The 7596-nt window shown below is 47.2% G+C and overlaps 1 long non-coding RNA gene across 1 annotated transcript; it reads right to left on the bottom strand.

The window, feature by feature from the left end:
- Positions 1-3182: 3182 nt before the first annotated feature.
- LOC102154258 lies at positions 3183-6186 on the bottom strand. Its single transcript, XR_005372454.1, has 2 exons — positions 6035-6186; positions 3183-3506 (listed from the first exon to the last, which is right to left on the bottom strand). It is a non-coding gene; the product is annotated as an uncharacterized LOC102154258 (long non-coding RNA).
- Between the last annotated feature and the right edge of the window lie 1410 nt (positions 6187-7596).

The raw sequence follows: 7596 nt of genomic DNA, 5'->3' as shown, positions 1-7596 counted from the left end.
TGATGTCCAGGACTTTTATCCACTCAAGCAGAAGCTTCCCCAGATATAACTGGGAGGACATTGGCCCTGCATAAGTACATATGGTTTAGTCCTTTCTATTGCAAGCTACAGCACCTGACCACTTGTTTCATCCAAAAGTAGGAGCTACTGAACATTTTTAGACCTTAGAGAAAACCACTGAATATTTTGAGTAGGTAAGAAAATTTTAAATAAAATCTAGACATTATGGTTAGCAGGAAATGATTTTTACTTCATATTATAGCAACAGAGGAGGAAAAAAACCTGGTTGAGTGGGACTATATAGAACTGAATTTTAAAAGTCACGTTCTCCCCCATAGGCCCTACCACTCCCACCTACTCGATTTCTAAAGAACCTTACTCTATAGAAAGTTCTGGATGTTCCCTAATCTTTCTGCTACAGAAATATGAATGTGCGGTTAAGGACCGAGTTCTTGAATGCTAATGCAGTTATCAGTATTTGAGAGAGGACAGACCAGGCAGGAGTGAAGAGGGAAAGTATGAATGTTTGCTACAGGATAAAGTTAGCACGTCATTAGGTAAAGGGTGGCGGGAGAAGGGGAAGGTAAGAGGGAAGGGAGGCGTAGACTTTGCCTCTAGAAGCACTTCTTACTTTAGACCAGGGGTCAGCAAACTTCATGCCTTGTGACCACATCCAGCCCACCACTTGTTTTTGTATAACATAAAGCTGAGAATGGTTTCAAAATTTTTAATAGTTGAAAAAAGATGTACAACACCAAAGTGAACCTTAACATAAACTATGGACTCCAGGGCAGCCCTGGTGGCTCAGCGGTTTAGTGCTGCCTTCAGCTCAGGGCATGATCCTGGAGGCCCGGGATCGAGTCCCACGTCAGGCTCCCTGCATGGAGCCTGCTTCTCTCTCTGCCTCTCTTTCTCTGTTTCTCATGAATAAATAAATAAAAATCTTTTAAAAACAAAATAAAAACTATGGACTCCAGTGATAATGATGTGTCAATGGAGGTTCATCGGTTATAACAATGCCTCTGGTGGGGATATTGATCATTGATCATGTCAGGGGTGGGGGCTGTGCATGTGTGGGGGCAGGAGGGCTATGGGAAATCCCTGTACCTTCCCTTCAGTTTTGCTGGGAACGTAAACTGCTATAAACAAATAAGTCTTTTAAAACATCAAAAGAAGGAGAATAGTTTGTGACACAGGAAAATGATATGAAATGCAAATTTCGCCCATAAATAAGATTTTTTTGGAATACAGCCTTGCTCATTTGTTTTTGTATCGTGTTGCCTATGATAGCAGAGCTGAGTAGTTATGATAGAGCTTACATGGCCCATGAAGCCTAAATTGTTACCACCTGGCCTTTTACAGAAATAGTTTGCCGACCCCCACGTGAGCTACTTCCCGCTCCCAACCATATTCCTATTCTCCCTCTCTCCTGTTCGTTTCCCTTTCCATCTCCCTACCATCCCCTTAATGGTCATGGAGCAGAAGGACAGTGGCTGTGGAGTTTTAGGCTGCCTGTAAGGGGATTGAGGGGTGTGTGTGTGTGTTGAATTTGATAATTCCTTTTTTTTTTTTTACTTGTTATTGCTCAAGGAGCAAATTTCAGTTCTCTGGAAATTCCATCCTCTGGTGTAGACACTGAGACAGACACTGTGTTAATCAGGTCCACATGCAGTCCTCAGCAGGTAATGCCCCATGAATGAAGTTGTAATGAACACAGGATTTCAGGCTCATCTAGACACATGAGCAAGCGTCTGAACAAAAAGGAGACGTGAATACTTGTCAGGATTATTTGAGCCCCTACATCAGCTCTTTAAAGAAAAGAGGAGGAGTGCCGGCATTATCCAGAGAGATGGCGTGCACTGGGTGATCGCACTATCAACTCGTAACCCTCCTGCAACTGGCACAGCCTTCCCTAGGTGACCATGACAGAACTGCCCAATCAGAATCTTTTGGGAGGAAACCCCTTTCCATACACAGAATGCTGTGGTTGGCACTGCCTTCAAAGTACTACACTTCTACTGTGAGTCTCATCCCCACGCCCATGGACAGGGCATTGGGGCACCAATGTGAGGAGGGGACAGCCAGCCCATCCTGGTCCTTTAGCTCTGGGAGGAAGAGTCACTCATGTGTCCTCAGGGCTCCATACACGGGGCTGCTCCCTGTATCCTGGCTCAGGTGGCATCATGTCCCCCTTGGCTAAGCTGGCTCTGAGAACCCTACCTCTTGCCACCTCTCAAGGACTTTAGCTGCACTTCTTCTGATGGTGAAATGACCTTGGCATCTCAAGCTTTATCATGCACCACCTGTGGACCATCTCTCCTGGGTCTGCTTTCTCTCCCAGCCACCAGGGGTTAGAGATTTTCCAGTTTCATTTCGTTCATACATTTTTTTCTGGGAGACCACTTTCTCTAGGGAATTCACAGGTCCTTTCCACACCGACGACTCCAAAATCTATATACTTAGTCCAGATCCTTCTCTAGAGCAACCAATGTATATCTCCAATGCATCCGTTCCTTCACTCGATGATTATGCATTAAGAGTTTGCCCTGTTCCGGCACTGTGCTGAGTGAGCACCCTGGTATACAATGGTGCCCAAGCAGACATAAGCCAGGTCCTCAGGGAGAAGGGAGACAGAGTGACCAAGTGGTTGCACGAAGAATAATTAGTTTATACAAAGTATCACAGTATGCTGTGATAAATACCCAGGAGAAAGGTACATGGTGCTCTGAAGTAAGGAACAAAGGGACTTGATATAATTGGGAGGGGGGTAAGGACCTTTACCAAGGAAGGGTAAAATCAAGCTAAAATCTGAAAAACTCAGAAGCGTTAACAAGATGAAGTGGATAGAGCACTGGCTAGTAAGAACAAAACGGGTGAAAACCCAGAGGCAAGAAGGAGCCTGCTGTTCTCAGGGGATGGAAGAAGGCCATGGAGTAGTTTTTGAGCAAGGGGAGAGTGTTTTCAGAGGCTGCTAGAGGCAGGCTGCAGACACATTATGTGTGGTCTTTTCATCAGTTCCTGTGCTTGTGGCTGCAAGTAACAGCAGCACAACCTAACTTCAGAAATAAGACAATGTATTGTTTTGGAAAACTGGAAGCCCTCACCACAAGCAGCCTTGAGAATTCACAAAGTAACGACTCCGTGTTAGTTAGTAATTGCTGCATAACAAATTACCCCCAAACTTAGAAGCTGAAAACATTATCATCTCACTCTTTCTCTAGGTCACAAATCTACGAACAGCTTAGTTGGGGGCCTCTGGTTCCAGATCTTTCAGGAGGTTGCAGCCAAGCTACTGATCAGGACTCTGGTCATCACAAAGACTTGCCTGGGGCTGAGGGATCTGTTTCCAAGCTTGGGCGAGTGGGTGTTGATGGGCTAGGCTGAGAATCTCCGGTCTTCAGCATGTGGTCCTTTCATGCGGACACTCACAGCATGGAACCTGCTTCCCCTAGAGCAAGTGAGCTGAGAGAGAGAGAAAGCACTGAATCTGCTTGACGGGTTCATTCCTGGAGTGGAACAAGAAGCAGGACAGTTCAGTCATGGAGGCTGTGGGTTTGGGGTTAGCCAGTCCTAGTTTCCAATTCTGACTCTCACAGTTACTAGCCACATGACTCTAAGTGAGTTACTTAGTGTCACTGAACCTCAGGGAAGTTTCCTCATTACAACTTTGGTGGTGGCAGTGCGTGCTTGCGTGCACACAGGCGTGCATGAGTCAGGGCGGGGATCTGGACAGGGGAATTGGGGCAGGTGAGTGCCTGGCAATGTACCTGGAGCCCAGTGGCTGACATGTACCAGGTGCTTAATAAATGGTATTTGGTTATATTAAAGTTTCTAATAAAATCACCATGGGAACATCCCCTTATTAAATCTCATCTGCTCCAGGCTAAATGCATTAAACATTTCATGTGGATAATTCACAGAACCCACTGTGTTTATACTAGGTTTCCTTTGACTTCAGAGCAGAAATGAGCTTGGCAGTTCTTCCCTCTCCTCATGGGAGACTCAGTGCCCTTTGGTGCCCATGTGGGGGTCTGCGGTGTCATGCTGGCAGCGCCCCTCTGGCTGAAGTGGGCAGGCCACAGGTGTATCTGGGGTGGACCACAGACCTAGCTCACCCACCAAATATTGCTGGGGGGCCAGCAGCCCGTGGCAGAGATTCTGTGGGGCCTCCAGCAGAGCTGGAGCTAGGGGGGTGCTAGTGGGGAGCCGGGGACCCCGGGCTTCTGAGGGCAGAGACTGGCCCAGACTCCAAGCCCCCTCCACAGCCACCTGGCCAGCTTTCTTTGCTTTTTCAACCCCCACCCGCAGCCAGTTCCAGACCTCCCCTCTATCCTCTTCCCTTTCGGCCACCTGCTGCTTCTGACAGGTTTTGTCTCCTCCCGTTTTACTGCAGAACAGATGTCAGGGCAACTTAAAGGAGAGTCCAGGCAAGTTGCTCTGCCCCAAAGCAAAAACCCAGTCCTTTGAGATTCTAAGTTATGGCCAATTACAAAGATAATGCTTCTGGGGCTGAAAAGCCTCAGCTCTTGCATTTTCTCTCCCTCTCCACCACTCCTCACTCCTTCCCTCCCTTTCCTCCACCCCTTCCCACTCTCTTCCTCTCTGCACCCCTAATCCGAACTAGCATCTTTCTCCAGTCCAAGAAGAGTCATCAAACACTGGTTGGGGTACAGAGAAGAGGAACAGCAATATTTGTCTCTGTCCTTCCTGTTATCTTCTATGATTCTAGGATGCTGGGTGGGGTTTTCAGATGGAGTATGACAAGAACTACTTTGCTTGCTCAAAACAGGAAAACCTCTTCCAAGTGAGCCTGTCAGATTTCTAGCTTTCACTCTGGAGACACTGGAAGGTGTGACAGTTCTCCAGCACTGTGTTTGAGGGCTTGGCTCAAAGTCCCATTTCTTGTAGGAAACCTGGTCCAGGTGAGGGGACGGTTTGGAGGGGAGGGCCAGAGATACATGTCTGCCTGACTTGGTGCTTTACTCCTGATTTCTGTGTTGTGTGAATTTGGACACACTTTTTATTTTATGAGATGATTGGTCATGGATCATGATGCCAATCTGCTCTTATGTTGTGATGAGTAGACTCAAGAGAAGTAGGTGTTTTAAGCAATTACTCACAGTTCCTATGCTGTCTGTGGTAACTGAAAAGAGACCTGTGGTGTTGGGGCACTGGTGCTATTAACCATATGTGGCAACTGAAATCCACATGTGTGGAACCATGCAAAGCAAGCCCTGCCTGTACTCAATTTGCTGCTAGACAAGTCCACTTGAAACCCAACAAGGGGGGGGGGGGCGCCTGGGTGGCTCAGCGATTAAGCATCTGCCTTTGGCTCAGGTAAAGATCCCAGGGTCCTGGAATCAAGTCCCGCATCAGGCTCACCATGGGGAGCCTGCTCTCCTTCTGCCTATGTGTCTGCTCTTTATCTCTATGTCTCTCATGAATAAATAAATAAAATCTTGAAGGAAGGAAGGAAGGAAGGAAGGAAGGAAGGAAGGAAGGAAGGAAGGAAGGAAGGAAGGAAAAAAGAAAGAAAAAAAGAAACCCAACAAGGACCTAAACTGTGTCATCTCTCCCATGAAGCCAGCTCTGCTCTCTGATTCCTCACTGTAACTTCCACCAAGGCACTCAGGCGAGGAACCTGGGGATCATTTCATCGCCTGATCCTACTCACTCTACCTTCCAGCACTGACCCAATCCCATAATTCCAGCTTAATAGTTCATATCCATTCTAACCCGTCCATCACCCTCACCCAGGCCCCCCTCTTGCTTGCGGGTCCATAGCGAGAGTCTTGTCTCACAGCCTCTTGCAGGGGCCGCTTCAATCAGTCCTCTATACAACTGCCATGAACTAAAACAGAGCTGATGCTATGATATCCTTGCTCAAAGCTTTTCAATACTACCCCCTTGCCTAGAGAATAAACTCTAGAATATCGCCATGGAGCCAAGTCCTTCCAGAAGCTGGCCCTGTGGACATCTGTTCTCTCCTCATTCCCTGTCAGTTACTGAATGCTCTAGAACCTTGGAATCATACCGCGGTTGGTGTCCATTCTTCTGTTCACAGTCTTTTTCCAGGATGTCCCTCTCCCCAGCTACTCTCCTCACCTGGCTACCTCCAACACATGTAAGACTCAGCCCAAGTGTCTCCTCCACCTTCTCCCCCCTCAGCTGGGTCAGGTCCCCTCCACAGTTCTCCCATTGTTCTCTTATAAGGCCCTATTATGCTTTCACCACACAGCTTCATAATCAACTGCTTCTGTGTGCATCTCCTCTACTGGAAGGCAGGGGCCAGATCTTACTCAACTTGGTACTCCAAATGGATGATACTTAGCAGGTGCTCATGTAACTCTCCTTACATAATGAAAATAAAAGTTTGGACATGTTTGCACAAACTTTGGATCTGTACTCCACCAACTTGAATGGAATGTTAACAGAATGCAAAATGATTTCATTTATTTTACAGATTTAAAAAAAAAAAAAAAAAAAAAAACGAGGTTCGGGAAAACTTACTGGTTTACCCCATGTCATGTCTTTTATGTGGGAGAGCTTTCTCTCAAACCGGGACCTCTGACAGACTTCAGTGCAGACCTTGCCTGTTGGCTAAGAGTAGAGGGTGTGCTTCACGGAGACCAGGCATGCTGCACACTGTTCTTGTGGTGTTCTTGTAGTGCTGAGAACCTGGGGCAGACCCTCGATACCTATTTGTTAATTCATGAGGGACTGAATGGGGCACAAGGTAAAGTTTTGTTGGTTGGAGTAGAGGAGTCAGGCATCTGGGCATTCCAAATGAAGGTATAAAAAAAGAAATACCAAAATAGCCTTGGTTCTAGGGCCAACAGGTAGAATGAGGATCACTTTCTCTTCTAAACCCAGATAATCAGTTGTCTGTAGGGTCCCCTTAGGGCTGAAGCCCCCAATACTCCAGTCTTGCTGAACAGGTGAAAGGGAGCATTAGCAGGCGGCTGGCTCCTACCACCCTGAGAGTGGGGTTCTTGGAAAGGTATTATCCCTCCTGGCTGTCAGGACGGGACCAGAGCACATTGCCTTCCAAGAATGTGGCTGACAGCAAATTTGAGTTCAAAAGAAGATTGGATTTCAAGGCAACTGGAAGCTATTCAGCCAAAGCCAAGTTTTACAGGGAGAGTTAGTTTCCTCCTGTCTCCTCTGCCATCCTCCTCCTCCCTCCAGGGCAGCCCGGGCTTGTTGAGACCTGAAAGGGAACTGACAGTGCCTGACTGTTTCCCTAATTGAGAAAAGGAAAGACAGAAAACCAGACTCTGGACTTGTTTATGAGCCCAGGCAGGATCCAAGAAATACATCTCCCTGGGCATCCTGCTGAAATGGCTATCCAGGGTGCATCCAACATGGTGGCTGGTGGATGCCCGGTGGGTGCCTGGGCTGGGCCTCAGTGTCCAGCACTCAGCAGCCTCCCTCAGGGAAAGAGGCCTTGCAATGTGCTCTGTTGACTGTAAGGGGAAAAAAACGGGAGCCATAAAAACAAGTTTGTTTTTTTTTTTTTTTAAAGAAATTGAATTCTTAACATTTGTGCAGAATTTTCCAGTTTGCTACCACAATGACATGCTGAAGCAGCTACGC

This window comes from Canis lupus, chromosome 17, assembly GCF_011100685.1.
Source record: "Canis lupus familiaris isolate Mischka breed German Shepherd chromosome 17, alternate assembly UU_Cfam_GSD_1.0, whole genome shotgun sequence".
In the NCBI taxonomy this organism is placed as follows: Eukaryota; Metazoa; Chordata; class Mammalia; order Carnivora; family Canidae; genus Canis; species Canis lupus.
This window is presented reverse-complemented; position numbering and strand designations above follow the sequence as displayed.